This window comes from Saccostrea cucullata, unplaced genomic scaffold (genome assembly GCF_032062105.1).
Source record: "Saccostrea cucullata isolate Sc308-1 unplaced genomic scaffold, CSIRO_AGI_Scuc_v1 ctg11441, whole genome shotgun sequence".
NCBI lineage: Eukaryota > Metazoa > Mollusca > Bivalvia > Ostreida > Ostreidae > Saccostrea > Saccostrea cuccullata.
The window spans coordinates 9,988-29,960 of NW_026929327.1; the positions used below are offsets into that span (position 1 = coordinate 9,988).

General features: G+C 35.9%; 1 long non-coding RNA gene across 2 annotated transcripts; it reads left to right on the forward strand.

Moving 5' to 3' along the window:
• Positions 1-3,151: 3,151 nt before the first annotated feature.
• LOC134280480 (uncharacterized) lies at positions 3,152-16,789 on the forward strand. 2 transcript variants are annotated; one of them, XR_009994911.1, is made up of 3 exons: positions 3,152-4,010; positions 14,935-15,420; positions 15,596-16,789. It is a non-coding gene; the product is annotated as an uncharacterized LOC134280480 (long non-coding RNA). The 2 variants fall into 2 exon arrangements; XR_009994912.1 differs by lacking the exon at positions 3,152-4,010 and adding an exon at positions 7,056-7,115.
• The last annotated feature ends 3,184 nt before the right edge of the window (positions 16,790-19,973 follow it).

Here is a 19,973-nt window from a genome sequence, read left to right on the forward strand (position 1 = left end):
CAATCAGTCTCGCCACTCACACCACAGAGAGTACTGGTCCTCAGGGAGTGGGTCATCCCAGTCTAATTTCTCGGCCATCAAGGCAAGGTAGTATCATTTTCCCTTTGACTATTACAGGTGCAAGGAATCCAATTGGGTCATAAAGGCTGTTGATGGTTGCAAGTACTCCCCTTTTTGTATAAGGGTGAAGAGTACGCAAGACTTGAAATGTAAACATGTCTGTGGAGACATTCCAGCTCACACCAAGGGTCCGTTGAAGGGGTGTTTCATCTAAATCTAGGTTCAGGTCCTTGAGTTCTTTGGCTAAGTCATTGTTTGGAAATGAGGCGCATACCTTCGAATCATTGGAAGCCAGTTTATGCAACCTGATGTTCCCTTCCTCCATAAGAATTTTCTGCGTTTTCGCAGCCCATCGTCGACGTAAAAGTTTCTACTCACAAATTGTCTGACATCCTCATCGGCATTTCTTACAGTTCTGCGAAGTCCCAAAGTAGCTACTGCTGGGGATGCACTATTCCCGAAGACATGTCTCTTCATCCTGTACTCTGTAAGTTCTTTCTCTACATCATTGTCTTTGTGCCAAAAGAATCGTAAATAGTTTCGGTGACATGCTGGAACTGAGAAGCGGTAAAACATCTGTTCTGCATCTGCTGTCACTGCTACCTGGAACTGGCGAAACCTTAGCAGGATTCCAAGAAGGCTGTTTACCAAGTCTGGTCCGGTCAAGAGAACACTGTTGAGACTGAGTCCTTGAATCTGTGCAGATGAATCAAACACACATCTGACGCTTCCTTTCTTGGGGTGGTAAACTGCGAAAAGCGGCAGGTACCAATGTTCCTCCTCTGGAGAAGAAAGTGGTGGTGCAATCTCAGCATGGCCATTATCCAGGAGTTTCCTCATGAATTCCATGACATGCTGTTTTTTGTCAGGGTCCTTCTGAAGTCCTCTGGTGAGTAGATTTGCCCTGTGAAGTGCGTGAATTCTATTGCTCGGAAGGAGGGGTCGGTTTTCTCTAAATGGAAGTGGTGCACTCCAACATCCTTCAGAATCTCTTTCAAAACCTTGCTCCATGATGTCAATGAACTTCTTATCCTCTACGGAGAGGCCTGGTGAGTCGTCATGCTTTGTCTTAGCGAATATGTCGGCTTCCTTAAGTTGAAATGAATTTTCGCAAGTATCCATGAGAGACATACGCCCATTTGTCCTAGTATATGTCTTACACACTGACAAAGATTCCTGAGAATTTGAAGCCCCGTAGCATACCTCACCGATCACTACCCACCCTAGGTGCAGTCCCATGTAAGGGGCACAGTTGTGTGTGTTCTGTCTTGTCCATGGGCCTTGAACCATTCGTGTCAGTTTTCCTTGTGGCAACAGATGAAGCACCTGTAGGGTACTGTGGCTTTCCTCAACTTCCGTCCTGAACAACTTTGGCGTTCTCGATCACATTGTCATAGTAAAAGGATGGGTCATTTTTCATTTGTGCCGTGTCACGGAGAAATTTACAGAAAACATGGAAGGGTGGAAAAGTCATGTAGTGATTTTCTTTGAAGCTGTTTGCATGCCTGGTCCACTTCTCTTGGATTTGGTAAGTGAGTTTTGACACAATGGGGTTCACTCCACTTGACGAGTCAAAGTATGCGAAAAGCGAAGAGAGGTGTGGAATTTCCTTTGCTGCTTCTATTTCTGACACAATGTCTACGAGGTCATATAACCGCTTGTTGTCTTTAATACTGAGTTTCGGGAAGGCTGAAAGTTTGTTTTTCAGTGCCGCTTCGATCATCTCAGGTCTACCATACCTGTCCTCCAAGCGTTCCCGTAGTCGGGCTAAAGCGACATCAGGATTCACACTGGCGGTCCTTATGCTTTGTGCATATCTCGCTGATTCTGGTCCCAACCACTTATTCAATAGTTCTAACTCTTCCAAGGATGTTAAGTTCAGTTCACTCACAATGTTTTTAAAACTTGTTTTCCATCCTGTGAAGTACTTCATTAATATGTCCATTGTTGCTCGAGTCTTGTTTTGGAACACATGCTGGTGCCATAGGAGACAGTGTAATGTTATTTGGTACGACACTTTGTTCCTTTTTCTCCAATCCAGTCTTCAGCTCCGACTGCTGCTGTACAAACTCTTCAACTCTCTCTTGAGCAACTTTCTGAAGGTTTTGGTATTCTTTATCTGTAAAATTCTCATCTGATTCTTCATCTAAATAATCTAGACTGTTCATTTCAATCTGTGCCTCCTCCATCTCTCTTTTGCACTATAGAATTTTAAGGTCATGGTCAAGTATGGCTTTTTGTTTCTCCATCTCAAATTCTTGTTGCGGAAATTTTTCCCGCACTTTTGCCGCTTCTAATTTGGCCCGGTGTCTGGCTAGCTCTGAAGCTATGGAGGAAGACCTTCTCCCTGAAGACATGGCTGTAGGAGGACTTATCTGGCTGATGTTTGTCGCTGAACTTTCCATTCAATCAATCACTAGCTCGGCTATGAATTTTTCACTGTGCAATGTTGAATGAGTTTATTGCATCCAAACCCCCGGAGAGGGTGAAAAACTACAAACAAACAATACAAAAATGTAAGCAATATGTTGATATAAAACATACATAATAAAAATATGACTAGAGCGGGTTTCCATAGTTTTGAATTTTTAACAGATTTCAAGGAGGAGCTGTTCTAACGAAATTATTTCCATAAGATAATAGACAGACATCAACATAGTTTATCCCTAGCATGTTTACAGATGTATTAAAAATGGAATAATCAATCAACTGTTGCAATCAATTTTAACGATTAAAACAAAGACAGGTAAAAAACGCACCAAGTGCGCCTCGACTCAATATGACATTAAAAAAATTACATATGACTAGATAATGAATATTATGCATTGCCTACACATAATAGTAAATGAAAAATCACAAAACTTACTTCATAGGGGGCTTTAAATGCAGTAAATAAGCTAGGTTCTGGAACCCACGAGGTTGGCACTGATGCCTTAGATCGTTTCCGGTTTACAATAAAAATAAAGTAAAAACCAACAAATCCGGAAAGAATAATTCCGGGGCACTACAGTGATACACCTTGTTACATGGTGTCCACGATCGCTGACATCAAGGATGCCGACATCGAGTTCGAGGTTCACGGTGCCACGTGTTTTGCGGGAAAAACCCGTGGTCTGTACTGTACCTTTGATTACAAACACAATGAGTTGATCTACTTTATAGCATATAAGGAAGCGTCTCAAACTCTGTCTTGTTGTTTTGAAGTTGTTTATTTCGAGTAATTTCCTTTATTTTCACAGTTGAAAGCCCAGATGCGTGATACTTGATAATGGTGTTTCGAACAGCCAGACACAACTCCCTCCTCCTTTCACAGGTGCTTTTGCGAAAAATAAGCCAAAATGACTTATTTGGTCATTGAACAGTTCAAAAATAATTGGGGGCGTGGTTTGCATAATTAACCAAAGAACAGTACGGTTCGTTTCTTGCACGGAACGGTACGCTTTGTGAACGGTACAGTACGCTTTGAGCACGGAACGGTACGCTTTGTGGATGGTACGGTACGCTTTGTGTATGGAACGGTACGGTTCGTTTCTGAGGTGTAGTAGCACGGTTTAGGGTCTGTAAGAACATAGTTATGATGACCAAGAGTGTCTCTTCAATAACTGTGAACTTCATGGCCCTTGGTATCAACATATATCAGATGAAAAAAAATCTTAAAGAATCTATGTGACTATTCCCTGATTTTGACCTTTTTTGCTTTGTCTTCTGTAGCCTCCAAAGTGAGAAGGTATACTACCTACAGAAGAACCCCAATCAGCTCCTGGACATGCTGGGGAAGCTGTTTGCATTTTCTTTCATCTGGAGTATTGGAGGTATGTTCAAGCTCCAGGAGGATGCTGATGATTACGACATGATCAGGCGGGGCCAGGACAAGGGGGAGAGGGATGCCAATATCTGTAATGAGTGTGATAACTTCATGCATGAGTTATTTGAAGTGGAACCACCACTTGGTAAGCAATATATTTCATTTCAAAAATGAATACGAGGGTCATTCAAAAAGTTCGTAGACTTTTGTCATAACTTTTTATGCCCCCCTTCGAAGAAGGGAGGGCATATTGCTTTCCCTGTCTGTCTGTCGGTCCATTTAGTTTCCGTTAATTTTTTTCATAACTGGTGCACATACTAAAATGAAATTTGGTATACAGGTATATCACATGAATATCTAGGTCAAGTTCTGTTTTGGATACGATCGCACCATAATTGACAGAGATATGCCTCTTGGACTTAGAAAAATTCCAATCATTTGCAGTTTCCGCTCATTTTCTTTAGAGAGGTTGCACATATTGAAATGGAATTTAGTATACAGATTAGTCAGATGAATATCTAGGTCAAGTTCTGTTTTGGGTACGACCGCACCATAATTGACAGAGTTATGCCCCTTGGACTAAGAAAAATTCCAATTATTTGCAGTTTCCATTCATTTTCTTTGGAGAGGTTGCACATATTGAAATGTAATTTAGTATGTATACAGATTAGTCAGATGAATATCTTGGTCAAGCTCTGTTTTGGGTACGACCGCACCATAATTGACAGAGTTATGCCCCTTGGACTTAGAAAAATTCCATATTTTTGCAGTTTTCATTCATTTTCTTTGGATAGGTTGCACATATTGAAATGGAATTTAGTATACAGATTAGTCAGATGAATATCTTGGTCAAGCTATGTTTTGGGTATGATTACATCATTTTTGACAGAGTTATGCCCTTTTGGATGTAGAAAAATTCCAATTTGTGGGGGAGGGGGGCATAAGTGTTTTGCAAACATCTCTTGTGAGTATTATTAGGGCCCCGCTTGGCAGGCGCCCTATAGTGATCAGTTTGTCCGTCCGTCAGGCCGTCCGTCCGTCGTTCGAGATCTCTTGTCCGGAGCATATCTTCTCTCTCCTTGGTCCAATCTGGCTCATACTTCACCCACAGAGTGCCTTTGGGTAACCGGTGTGCAGTGACCTTGAACCAGGTTTCTAGGTCAAAGGTCAAGGTCATAGCAGAATTTTATGAAAAACCCTTGTCCGGAGCATATCTTCTCTCTTCTTGGCCCAATCTTGCTCATACTTCACCCACAGAGTGCCTTTGGGTAACTGGTGTGCAGTGACCTTGAACCATGTTTCTAGGTCAAAGGTCAGGGCCATAGCAGAATTTTCTGAAAAATCTTTGTCTTGAGCATTTTTTCTCTCTCCTTAGCCCCATCTGTCTCATACTTCACTCACAGAGTGCCTTTGGGTAGCTGGTGTGCAGTGACCTTGAACCATGTTTCTAGGTCAAAGGTCGAGGTCATAGCAGAATTTTATGAACTATCCTTGTCAGGAGCATATCTTCTCTCTCCTTGGCCCAATTTCGATATTACTTCACTCACAGAGTTCCACTGGTCAATGGATGTGCAGTGAGATTGGTCAAAGTTTCAAGGGCATGGTCAGAATTAGCCTCTCTGTTTAAAAATCTTTGTTTGGCGCATAATTTTTTCTCTTTAATTCCAGTAAATTTATATAACTGGGGATACAAGATAACTTCGATATATATCTGTACCTAGCAATATCTGTGAAGTCGTACTAAATTACTCTAACTGTATTACACAAATGTTCCTCTTCAAAATAAACCCTTTTAAACAACCTTACATTTTCATGTTCATTGTTGAAAGCGGGGCCCTTTGAGATGGCACCATCTCAATGATATCTAGTTTTATTTAACGTCATATTATTATCAAATTTAGTACACATATTTTAACAATAAATCCAAATAATTTGAGACAAAAAATTGTAAAAATATCTTGAAAATTATCAAAATTATCAAAGATTTAAGACAGAAAAATGGGGTCACGGAGCAGGGTCTAAATTGACCTATTTTCTAATTATACACTTGATAATGTTGGGAGTCATACCTCTAATAAATGGCTCTTAAATGAAATAAATTTGAAATGTTTAAATTTAGAAGTGTTCAATTACTTTAGATGCTAAAATTTAATGTAATTCATCGCTTCGTTTAAAAGATTTCAATCTTTAAAGGCAGAAAGACTTCATAAAAAAAAGCAAAAAAACGATGACGTCGAAGGACGTCACGGAGCAGCGAGTACCGATAAAATTTTGTTTTCCATTCGGGAAACCTTTAAAATGAACTCTGAGAATGCTTGGTGAACCAGGAAATAGATACAAAATGTGCTATGCATTTGTTTATAATGGGCATATTTCATGACTTTTTTTGAAGCGTTGTAGTTCATATACCTCATGAATCTTCAAAAAATTAAATTCATTTCTTATATTTACATTATTTTACTGATGACTTGCCATACATTTACGCCGTTCAACTGTCATTTTTAAAACAAAACAGTGTGCACTATATTCTTTGACAGCGGTATTATGATTAACAAAAATATCGTGATACAAAATGTAGTTCATGAGAAAATATATGCATTTTATTTTGGATGACTATTTTTTGAGTGTTAGAGTCTTGAAATCGGACCATGAACGGTCTGCGAAAAAACATATTATATTATAAAAAATATCTTTCAAAGAGTTAGTAACGTCATCAAATGTGATGTGCGATTCACTTTTGCGGAAGCTGTGCAAACATGAGTTACGCTATTAAGCTTTGAAAACATTGACAATTTAACTTAAGGTACTCAAACTATTGTTAGCGAACTAGGTGTAAATGGCTATAGATTCATGAATTCAGAAGCAGCAACAAAACGTGGATGAAATGAAAAGGCAGAGTAATTTTAAGAAAATTTCTCGATGTTGTTTTTGACGTCACAGTGTTGTTAACCTTGCTCCATGGTGACAAAAAATGTTACTTTTAAAATTGTCTAACACGAGTTCCATTTTATCAAATGAAATGAAACTTTACACACTGATAAGATAAATGTTTTTACATATAAAAATGTGTTGATCTAAAATTTTGTAAGAATAATATGATGATGGAGGACACTGTCTACATATTTTTTGAATGACCCTCGTATGTGTTTCAGGGCTCTCTTTTTTTTATAAATAAAAGAAGTCAAAGATTTTCAATTCTCCTTCCTGTCTAGACTTCTGCTGCTGCACAAACATCCTGTGCTGCCTACAGGTGATTGCACATATAGAATTAAGTTTTATTTAATCTCTTTTAGAATGAAAGTCATGAGATTAGGTACAGTAATATGTCTTTATCAAATTTATACAATAGCTTTCAGTTTAAAGTATTTTTTTTTTAGTCCAAAGCATAAAATTTACAGATGTATTTTTAGCTCACCTCAACGAAGTTGGGGAGCTTATGTAATACCCTCGGTGTTGGCGTCAGTGTCCTAGGTTAGGACATATTAAAATTTTCCTAGATTCTCATCCCCGCCCGCCTCGATTTTATACCCCCGCCTCGATTTTTTTTATTTCTGTTTATCTTTGTCTTAATTCTGATCGGGATCGGTATTTATCTACCATTCTACTTTCATTTTAAATCAAGGAAAAGTCCGCATGATTTTGACAGCTGAAAAGATATTAATTCCTGTAATACATGCGTATATGTTTTAAACAAAGGTCATTGGTTGAAAAAGATTGGTGGTGATGTGAAGTACGAAGAGATAATTGAACCTTTCCTATGACTTTTATTCAGGTATTTTAGATAAAATTACACTTATTGACCAGGTCAATAAAAAAATCTGCAAAAATTGAAAAAATAAATATTGGGATAATTACAAGAAAAGCTTAGATAATTGTTAGGATATTCTATACTGGTGGGACTTAACTAAATATAAGATAAAAACATTGTGTATTGAGATGTCAAAAAAATTAAACGTTAATAAACAAAAACTTGAGAAATTAGAAAAAGAATTAGAAGAGATTAAAAACAAACCTACAACTAATAAAGAGTATCAAAATGACCTTGAGGCAAAAAATAAAGGAAATTTATATAGATAAGACAGAAGCGGCAATAATACGATTAAAATGTAGATGGTTCAAAGAAGGAGAAGCTCCTTCGAAATATTTCTTTCAATTAGAAAAGAGTAATGGAGAGAAAAAATTATGGAATAGAATAAAAACAGAAAACGGTACCTATAAAACTGACATTGATTCAATCATCGAAGAGCAAATTAATTTTTATTACAAATTATTTAATACGGAAGGATGGGATAGTGAAAGTGGGGAATTATTATTAGCGGAAGTGCAATGTAAATTAGACGATTATGATGTAAACATGCTTGATAGTGATATAAACGATAAAGAAATATATCAAGCAGTGATGTCATTAAAGCCAAATAAATCTCCCGGTGAAGATGGGATTTTATCAACTTTTTATCAGATATACTGGGATGTAATTAAAAATGAATTTTCAAAAGTTCTAAAACACATATTTCATAGGGCCACACTTTGTGACTCACAAACAAAAGGAGTAATTTCATTAATACATAAAGGGAATGAAAGAGAAGATATAAAAAACTGGAGACCATTAACAATGCTTAACAATGATTATAAAATTATTGCTAAAATACTCGCCGAGAGATTAAAAAAAGTACTACCAAAATTAATTCATCCAGACCAAAAAGGATTTGTTAAAGGCAGAAACATAAGTGATGCAAATAGACTGATTCAAGATATTATTGATTATGCTGATAATGAAGATTTAGAAGGAGCAATTATATTTCTAGATCAACAAAAAGCGTTCGATAGAATTGAATGGGGCTGGATAGCAGCAACATTAAAAAGATTTAACTTTGGTGAAAAATATTGCGATTGGATAAAAATGCTACTTATTAAATCAAAAACATGCATTAAAACTAATGGATTTGTATCTAAATATTTTCCAATATCAAGATCAGCAAGACAAGGTTGCCCTATAGCTCCATTACTTTATGTTCTTCAAATAGAGCCTATGGCCTGCGCAATTAGGCAAAATCCGCAAATAAAGGGCATTTTAATTCCTTATGAAGAACAACACATAGAATGTAAAATAAATATGTTCGCAGACGATACTCAGCTATTTAATAAGGACGAAGAATCTATAATAAATTCCTTCAATGTGTTAGAAATATATGAAAAAGCCTCAGGGGCAAAAATCAATTTCTCAAAAACAAAGGGCCTGTTTATTGGCAAATCAAAAGGTAAAACACCAAAATTTAAAAAGATACAGTGGATAAAAACTAATATAAAAACTTTGGGGGTATATCATGGATATGGTATTGATACTAATGCAATTTGGTTGGAAAAAATAGAAAAAATAATGAACAGCTTGCATGTCTGGAAAACTACACCTTACATTCAAAGGGAAAACCTTGATAATAAAAAATTTAATAATTCCAGTTATTGGCTATGAAATCGTAATGAGGCGATTACCGGATACATATGCAAAACAATTAAACGATATTGTCTGGTCTTTTATTTGGGATAATAAATTGAATAAAATTGACAGAAAATGTGTGCTGCTTAAGCAAGAATGAAGGAGGGATGAATATGACAAATATCTTTAATTTTATAAAAAGTAAACAAATAAAAACAATTTATAAAATCATGCATTCAAAGTTAGAAACATGGAATGCTATTGGTAAATACTGGTTACGGAGTAAAGATATGCATTCAAGTCAGGAATATTTCTTATGCTCTTGTTCAGATTTATCTCCAATTTTCTTAAATAAAATGTCTATTTTTTATAAAAAAGCAATCATCGCATATAGCGAATTTCAGTCAAAATTTGAGCCAGAGAATCGAGAGGAAATACTTAACTTATCACTTTTTGGTAATAAACTTATACAATTCCAAGGGAAAAGCCTATATGTGGAATCATTTATTAAAAGTGGTTTATTAAAAATTAAAGACATTTGGAATGATGTGGAAAATTGTTTTAAATATAATGACACCATTTTTAATGAATTATTAGACAAAAGATGTTGGATATTTGAATATAGTAAAATAAAATCAGCCATTCCTAAACAGTTTTATCCAATATTGAAAAATAACAACTCAGTATTTAATAGCGAAATAAAACTCTCATATAAACTGAATAATAATTTACTCATAAAAAGAGATAGTAATAAAGTGGTAACCTTTGAAGATATCAAGTTAAAGAACATAGAAAAAATATTGAACAAGACAATAATTCCAAAATGTCAAGAAAAATGGGAAAATATTTATCAAAATAACATACAGTGGGACCTAGTTTGGAACAGTATTTCAAAATTGAAAGTTAAAAATAAAATTCAAGAATTCCAATGGAAATGCGTGCATAACATATTGTATACTGAAGATAAATTATGTAAAATCGGACTATCCAATGGTTTATGCAACTTGTGTAAAAATCATAAAGAAAATCAACAACACCTCTTTTTCCATTGCGCAAAAGTGAAAACAACACTCAAGTTACTAGAAGATATAATTGAAAATGTACTACAACTAAATGGAACTTTACAAATTGACCAACAAACAATAATATTAGGATACTTGAAGGAACCGAAAACCCAAAGAACCGTTATTAACATTTTAATATGTATTTATAAATGGGTCATATGGAAAACAAGAAATAAAATTAAATATGATAATTTAAAAATAACTGACTACAGTATTAAAAATGCATTCAAAAATGAAATGAAATCGAATTTTTTACTATTACAATCACAGGATTTGACAAAATTCAAAGAGAAAATAAATCATATGTTTCAAAATTCCTTGGGATTCTAATACCATGCAGTTATAGGGTTATTGGCATTATCTGCTGCCGTGATAAATTATACATACATGTATTCACATTCATTAATTAACTATATGGCACACTAGGTTTTTGTTTTTTTTTCTCTCGGTATTATCTGCTGCCGTGATAAACTATATATACATGTATTCACACATAGAAGTCCACTATACGGCACACTATTTTTTTTTTATTTATTTATTCCTTTTTTGCTATGTTATTTTTCATGTAACTGGAAACATTATGTTTAAAATATGTTCAAAATGAATAAATTAATAGATCATCAAATGAAAATGTAATGCCAGATTCAAACTATGTATGTGAGGAAAAATATTCATGTCTTTGTAAAATTCATTCATTCTGATGTATTATTATAATCTAATTTTATTATCACAAAACTCTACATATTGATCTTGTTTATAGGTTGTAAAACACAAAAAGACCCGTATTTGAGGGTGACCTGGCCCTAAATACTAGTTACAGTGAGATTGATATAGACTTCTTTCTTTTTTTTCCACACAATCTCCACTGCAACAAGGGTCATATTTCTATTGGTGTTAAATGCATACCTTGTTATTATATATAAAAATGGTGCTAATTTGCTTTGAGATATTTATGTATATGTATGAAAATGAAGCGTCAATAATCATATATTAGTATAATGGTGTTAAACGTATACTTTGTTATCATATGTAAAAATGGTGCTAATTTGCTTTGAGATATGTATGAAAATGAAGTGTCAATAATTTTATATTATCATAATGTGAAAAAATTCTGTTCAAATTTTGGAGATATATTACATAATACTATATCGATCCAGGGAGCTCCTGGCACCCCTGGTGAGGTATTATCAGAGGGCTTCTGCGGAAGTTTTACCTCTCTGTTATATTGTATGTTATTGAATAAATAATTGGGAAAAAAAAAAAAAAAAAAAAAAAAAAGTTTTTGGTGCAGGTTTCATTTCCAAGTAACTATAAGCCCTATGTTGCCCAAACGTGCATGGATGATACATCTAAGGATGCATACTACCAGGCTTGCTTCGGATGCTGAATTTGACCTACATTTTCCGGTTGATTGAATAGGTTAAAGTTTTTGGTGCAGGTTTCATTTCCAATTAACTATGAGCCCTATTATGAGCAAACTTGCATGGATGAAACATCTTAGGATGCACACTAATGGACTTGCTTCGGATGCTGAATTCGACATACATTTTTCAGATAATGGGCCAAGTAAAAGTTATTGGTGCAGGTCTATTACCAAAAATCTATAATGCTTATACATGTATAATATTGTATAAAACAAACTTGCACAAATGATGCATTAAGGGATGAAAACTCAAATTTGCGTCCGATGCTGGATCTTAGTGACATTTTCATGATGAGGAACTAGTTTAAATTTTTTATATAGATTTTTTCAAAGTATCGGATTAAAATTGCTTAAATATTTTCAATTTTGGAATGTACACTTTTTGTTGGTTAATTGTGTGACTTAGCCTTACTTAACCCATTTCCTTCGTGGTACGACTGTTATCGTCATGTGTGCTATCTTCGGCGTACCACTACAGTCGTTGTTTTCATACAAGCGTCTTAGAGGCCCTTGAATTACTATGTAAAAGCCCCGTATGAATAAAACGTTTGCATGATTTAGACAGTGGGAATTTCCCTTGCTCATGCGCATTAAAAATGAAACTAGATACCTCTTTTTTGGGGGAAATTTTGGTTAAAACTTTCATTTTACAAGGGGAAGGAAATCCGAGTCACTGACGCGATCGTAGTTTCAAAATGGCGGACAGAGAAGAAGGACTGAGCGATGGTAGTGATATTGAGGGAGATTATGAGGAACAAGAGGAGAATATTGCAGATGTAGAAAGAGAGATCATTCGTGGAGATGTTGATGATTGGATACACAACATTTTTCAGGAGGACAGCAATGACGAAGCCGATTTTTTAGGCTTTCAGAGCGAGTGGACGTCTGAAAATTTTCATCCACGTATTGGAAATGTCTTCAGAAAAATCGGTGGCGCAACAGTTGAACATCCGGAAGAGGCGTCAGCCGGCCAGTACTTCGAGTTATTTTGGACTAACGAACTTCTAGACAGGTTAGTTCAAGAAACGAACAATTATGCACAACAAGAGCGAAAAGAAAACCCCACCCCCTCCGTTTGCTCCAAAATGGACGCCCGTTGACAAGTCAGACATCAAGGCGTTTTTAGCCCTATGTTTTGCTATGGGCATCCTCAGATTGCCAGACAAAGCTGACTACTGGAGGCAAAACAGATGGATGTTTGTAACAAATTTCAACAGAGTGATGTCCAGGGACAGATTTTTTTTGATCTGGAGATACCTCCATGTCCAGAATAACGAAATTCAGCCAGACACACCCGACAAATTGTGGAAGATCCGTTATTTATTGGACTTCCTAAATAAAAAATTTGAAGAAATGTATGTGCCCTATGGGAATGCGACGGTAGATGAAAGTATGATCAAATTTAAGGGCAGATTATCGTTTCGGCAATACCTACCCGCAAAGCCAGTAAAATGGGGAGTGAAAGTCTGGGCACTTGCTGAAAGTGATACCGGATACTTGAGCAAGTTTCAAGTATACACAGGGAAAGAAAATAACCAAGAAAAAGGACTTACTCATAGAGTTGTAATGGACCTGTGCCATCATTATTTTGGATCCAACTTGTGTGTCTACATGGACAATTTTTACACAAGTCCGGAACTTCTGAACGACCTTCACATCAGGGGAATCATGGCTTGTGGAACGGTACGTGTGAATAGAAAAGGTCTTCCTAAACACCTACTACCAAGCAAAGTTGGTCTTCAGAAACATGAATTCAAGGTTGCCCAGAAAGACAACCTGACTTACTGTGTATGGCAGGACACTAAACCAGTGACGGTACTTTCCAACTTCCATGATCCAACCCACCGTGGTCAAGTTTCAAGGAGAGCAGCTGAGAATCGTGTCGTTCAAGTCCCACTCATGCTGGCTGATTATCAAAAGAACATGAAAGGAGTGGATCTCTGTGATCAAATGGTGGGGTATTACCAGCTAAACCACAGGTCAAAGAAATGGTGGCGCCGCATATTTTTTTACTTGATGATGGCATCGGCCCATAACGCATACATTGTCGCCAAGGACATTCACACCCACGCCGCGAGGGAGAGGTGGCCAGGATTCCAGGACTTTATCGAGGAACTGGTGGAAGATCTGATTGGTGACACCAGGGCTAGAAGGGAGCCACCAAAAGTTGACTGTGGGGGCAGGGCTACTGCCCACGACATTGTGAAAATGTTCCCAAAGAACAAGGTGTGTTGTGAGTGTTCACTTTCTGGGCCGCAGGGACAGGGAAAAGGAGTAACAAAATTTGGGTGCCAGCAGTGTGGTGTTCCAGTGCACTTAGAGTGCAGCTCAAAACATATTATGAGAATGTTGAACAAGTGAATTGTGCTTAGGAATGTTTGTTCAAATGGATAATTCTGAGGACTTAGTGTTGGTTTTTTTTTCATAAATTTTATGTAAGTACATTGAAGTTTGAACTTTTTAAAATAGATATTTCTTTTTATTCATTATCTTACAATATAAATACTTTAAAAACAGATTGTTATAGTTAAAATTTGTTGTTAAAATAATTTTTTTCTTGGCTATAGTAAATTTAAAGCAAAGCAAATAAATGATGTTTATGTCAAGAAATACTCCATTTTCAAGAAATGTAATAACTTTTTTATTTTTCAAGATATTTTTATTCTGTGAACTGTATTTGAAGCAGAAATATTTGTTTTATGAATTTATGCAAAAAAAATGTGCTGTTTACATTCACTTTATTTGAGTAAAATGCATGTAAATAAAAATAATTTAAAACAAAAAATTGTGTTTACAAATTTTCTTTTATTTACTCAAAGTATTATTGAGGATAATATTGCTTCTCATTCTGAAAATTATACTGTAAGATGCAGAATTTTAAGAGCTTTTAGAAAATATATACTTTATTATGTCTCTAGACAGTAGTTATCTAATTATTCGGCAGAATGTAAGCATGGTGCTAATTGACTTAACATTCTCAGCAGCAGCTCTGTTATCCTCCGTACTACTGATAAGCCCAGCTGAATTGGCTGCAGAAGGAAATGGGTTAAAGACAACATTCATTGAGGTGAGCTCTGTAGTCTCTGATTACCTATGTTTATGTTTATTTTAATTGTTTTCTGTAAAACTGTTCATTTCCACTATTTAGGAGAATCTGGAGTTGGCAAGTCGGCCATTATTAACCACATGTTAGGCAGACTGGGATAAGATGGTGCAACATCCACTAAGAGTGGCACCGTGCTGGGTCAGATCCTCAGCTACTCAGACAAGACCAACACGCTACTGGAGAGTATCTCAAAACTCACAGAAATGGACAACAATGACTAGTCCAAATGTATCAACGTCCTTCTGGGAACGACCAAACCTAAAAGTTCTGCTGGAGTGATCAGTTTTATGTTTCAGTTCTCAGCTCAGACGACAGCAGCTAGACTTAAGGCTCACATCATGCACAAACTCATCAAGAAGGGCAGGGACACTGGGGGCTCCCTGGGGGAAAAAGGTGCTGGTGTTTGTGGATGATTTGAACATGCCGGCCGCTGAGGTATATGGAGCCCAGCCACCCCTAGAGTTACTGATGCAGTTCTTGGAACTTGGTGGATTTTATCATGCTGGGAAAGCTCATCTTGTATGGGAGGTATGAAAATAAATACATGTATCATTATGTGTGTAAATCTAGTGTAGAACAATGAAATGTATATCCAAAGTTGCAGAAGTGACTTTGAGTGTTTCTTAGTTTGTAAGTTGGGCTTATTTAACTTGTGAAATACGTAGTCTAGTTTTACTGAACACTGAGAATATATGAATTTTAGGATATTTATGACGTCCATGTGGTGGCAGCCTGTGGACCACTAGGTGGAGGCAGGAACCCCATCCGTTCAAGGCTCCTAAAACACTTCAGGTCAGGCAGCTTTCTAACTCTGAATGTATAATATCTAAATCCCCTCTAGACCATCTCTCAGTTTAGAATTGGTGTTGAATATGGAATATAAAGTGTTTGTGCAATATTTGTATATGGTGTAGTGCATGTTACAGAAATATTTGTTTTTATTAGCTCACCTGAGCCTAAGGCTCAAGTGAGCTTTTCTGATCAAAATTTGTTCGTTGTCTGTCATTGTCGTTGTTGCAGTAATTGTTGTAAACTTTTCACATTTTCATCTTCTTCTCAAGAACCACTGGGCCAATTTCAACCAACCTTGCTACAAAGTATCCTTGGGTAAAGGGGATTCAAATTTGTTCAGCTGAATGGCAACACCCTCTTCCAAGGGGAGATAATTATGAATTAGGAAAAATTAATGGCATTTTTAAAAAATCTTCTCAAGAACCACTGGGCCAGAAAGGATGAAACTCATGTGAAATCATCCTCAGGTAGTGTAAATTTAAGATTCTTCAAATCATGACACTCAGGGTAGGGTGTGGCCACAATGGGTCATCAAAGTTTTACATAGGAATATATAGGAAAAATCTTTAAAAATCTTCTCAAGAACCATTGGGACAGGAAAAATGAAACTCATGTTGAATCATCCTCAGGTAGTGTACATTCAAGTTTGTTCAAATCGTGACCCCCCTGGGTAGCCACAATGGCCAATCAAAATTTTACATAGGAATATACCGGGTAAAGGTAAAATTTCAAAAAATTTTCTTCTCAAGATCCATAGGGACAGGAAAGATGAAACTTATGTTGAATCATCCTTAGGTAGTGTACATTCAAATTTCTTCAATTCATGACCCCTTGGGGTTGGGGTAGGCCACAGTGGCTGATTAAAGTTTTACATAGGAATATAAAGGGAAATCTTTAAAAAAAAATTCTCAAGTACTGATATTTATGTGGAAGCATCCTTGGGAAGTGTAGATTCTAGTTTGTTCAAATCATAACCCCCTGGGAATAGGGTGGGGCCACAATGGGGGATCCAAGTTTTACATTAGAATATATTTTAAAAATCTTCTAAAGAATAGCAAAGCCATGATTAGTGATATTTATATGAAACATCCTCAGGTATTGTAGAATTAAATTTGTTCAAATTATACATTTAACCCCCAAGGGCAGGGAAAGCTCTCAATAGTGGATCAGAGTTTTACATTGGAAAATAAACGGAAAATCTCAATAACAGAAAAGCTTTGTTTAGTCATATAAGCAAGTGTGACTTTTCAAAAATTGCAAAGTGTTGACCTAGGGTCAGGGGTTCATGTGTGATAGGGGCACTACTGATTATTCAAATGCCTAAAACTTTCTTAGTTCTTAATAATACACTAGGGTGAAATTTTGAATATGAATAGATATAATGAATGCCTACATTATGCTACTAACAAAAGTAAATGCAAGGACGTGCATGCACATGCGCCCGCACAAAATGCATTAAACCAGGGGTAGACAAATAGAATTTTGCAGTACTTGCCCTCAGACAGGTTACCATCGTAAAACTACTTGTCCTACCAAAAAATATGCTTGTCCCAACTTTTTCTTAAATAACATAGAATTCAAGCATTGATATTAAATTATTTCTTTTGAGTGAGACACCAAAACACTACATGAAGACCATCCTAGATCTAAAATCGCGAAATTCTTCCACAGATAAATTTAGAGGAAAATGTTTAATTTAAACGTGTTTAAGGAGTATTCCTCCTCAAAATTCTGCAATAAGATACACCTTTCTTTAAATTAATGTATTTATTTAATGAAAAAGGTAAAGATATCGAACTTTGATCAATCTCATAAAACCCACAAACAACACGAATCTGTGAATTTAGGCATCTAAAGTTTTAACCAATCAGATTGCAGCACACGTCCATGTGCGTGCGTTTATGATTATTCTTATATATCACACTGTAGATCTTCATAATGTATGACGATGTTCAAAATTTCAAAGGATTTTGTCAGAAAACAAAAAAGATATTTTGACTTTTAGTTTCAGCCAATCGGAGTGAAGCGCACGTGCATGCACGTGAGATCTTGCTATTTTTACCATGTCATCATGTCTTTACTACTGATATATCCTTGTATTATGAATTTCAAAGCATTTCATCAAAAATTAAAAAAGTTAAGGCTATATCTATTAAATTGGCCATTGCACGTGTCACACGTGTGCGCACATGCACGCACGTGAGCGCAAAATGACCTTCGTTCCGCACATCTACATAACATAGCTAGTGACCCTAAAATGGTTTCACCTAGATCGGATGAGTAGTTTACGAGAACACATGCAGACAAATAGTACCGGAGAACAAAATTCAGAAAAGAAAATTCAGAAAAAGTAAAAACAATATGTTCCCAAACTTCGTTTGGGGAACATAATTATGGAGATTTATTGACAGTTGGAGCATGTTATATGGAAAATTTTAACTGGTTGGGATTTTTATAGCAAAAAACGAGTGAAAATACGTACCAGCTGTGCTTTTCATGTATTGCATGTGTAATAATATTATTTTTTTTAATTGCCAACGGGGCGACCTACTTGCAGAAAACCACTAGCCCGACCTCCGGGTGTCGGTCGATTTTCATTGCAGACCTCTGATTAAAAAAGAACTATCAGTGCATTTATTATTATTTTATTTTTTTTTTTTTTTTTTACAAAAGTCCGTTTTCAATAGGTATATGTTTATGTGGACTACAGATTTCCTTTCCTTGACTTTAAATAAATTCTACAACTGCATAATGTACGTATGAAACATGACAAACAACTTACAAAGCTTTTTTTCAATGTGGTGCAACAAAATAGTAAGACTTACTGCATTTGCTTTTTGTGTTTCTGAATTTCCTCACTGCTCATACGAAGTGTCCAAACACAGCTACTTCCGTATTCTGCGCATACGCAGTTAGTTTTAAATATGTATGCATGCTCAGATATTCGGAACTCTTCAAATCAATTACCAAACTCCTCTAAACAGCAGTTTTCTGAATGTCTCAGCGTTTTGGGCTAAGGACATGTCCAAAAATTTGGACAAAGTCTTGTGAGGTTAAATCTAATTTTAGGTTTTTCAACCTCAGAGAGTAATGTCCATCTGTCTAGCTGTCTGTCCGTCTGTAAACTTTTCAGGTTTTCGACTTCTTCTCAAGAACCAATGGGCCAATTTTGACCAAACCTGGTACAAAGCATCCTTGTGTGAAGGGGAATTTATATTGTTAAAATGAAGGGCCAAGTCCCCTCACAAGGGGAGATAATCAAGAAACGACAAAAATAGAGTGGGGTTATCAAAAAATCTTCTTCTCAAGAACCACTGGGTCAGAAAAGCTGAAACTTATGTGGAAGCATCCTGGGGTAGTGTAGATTCTAAATTGTAACAAGCAAATTCAAAGAATTGTGGTCCCCCGCTTTCGCTGTCTTTGTTGGTGAGATGTTATTTTTTATGACATATTGTGTGTAATAATATATGAACATCCTATCATATGTCATTTATTTAGAAAGTAACATTGAAGTTGATTTCTTTTGAAGGTTATGGTCAAGGTTAAAGTTTTTTCATAAGTACATAAATCTCCAAGGTAAAGGTCAAAAGGTCAAGGTTGTTGGTATCCAATGAAATGTCTTGCCACAAGGAATACATATGTGAATTATAAAAGTCCTAGTATCTACTGTTTAAAAGTTGTGACCAAGGTTAAAAATTTTTGAAGTAGTTAAAACTTCAAGGTCAAGGTCAAAGGGTAAAAGTTATTGGTATCCAATGAAAGGTCTTCTCACAAGGATTACATATGTGAAGTATGAAAGCCTTAGTCCTCACTGTTCAAAAGTTATGGTCAAGGTTAAAGTTTTTTCATAAGTACGTAAATCTCCAAGGTAAAGGTCAAAAGGTCAAGGTTGTTGGTATCCAATGAAATGTCTTGCCACAAGGAATACATATGTGAAATATAAAAGTCCTAGTATCTACTGTTTAAAAGTTGTGACCAAGGTTAAAAATTTTTGAAAGTAGTTAAAACTTCAAGGTCAAGGTCAAAGGGTTAAAGTTATTGGTATCCAATGAAAGGTCTTCTCACAAGGATTACATATGTGAAATACGAAAGCCTTAGTCCTCAACATTCATAAGTTATGGTCAAGGTTAAAGTTTTTTCATAAGTACTTAAATCTCCAAGGTCAAGGTCAAAAGGTCAAGGTTGTTGTTATCCAATGAAAGGTCTTACCACAAACAATACATATGTGAAATATAAAAGTCCTAGTATCTACTGTTTAAAAGTTGTGACCAAGGTTAAAGTTTTTGTTA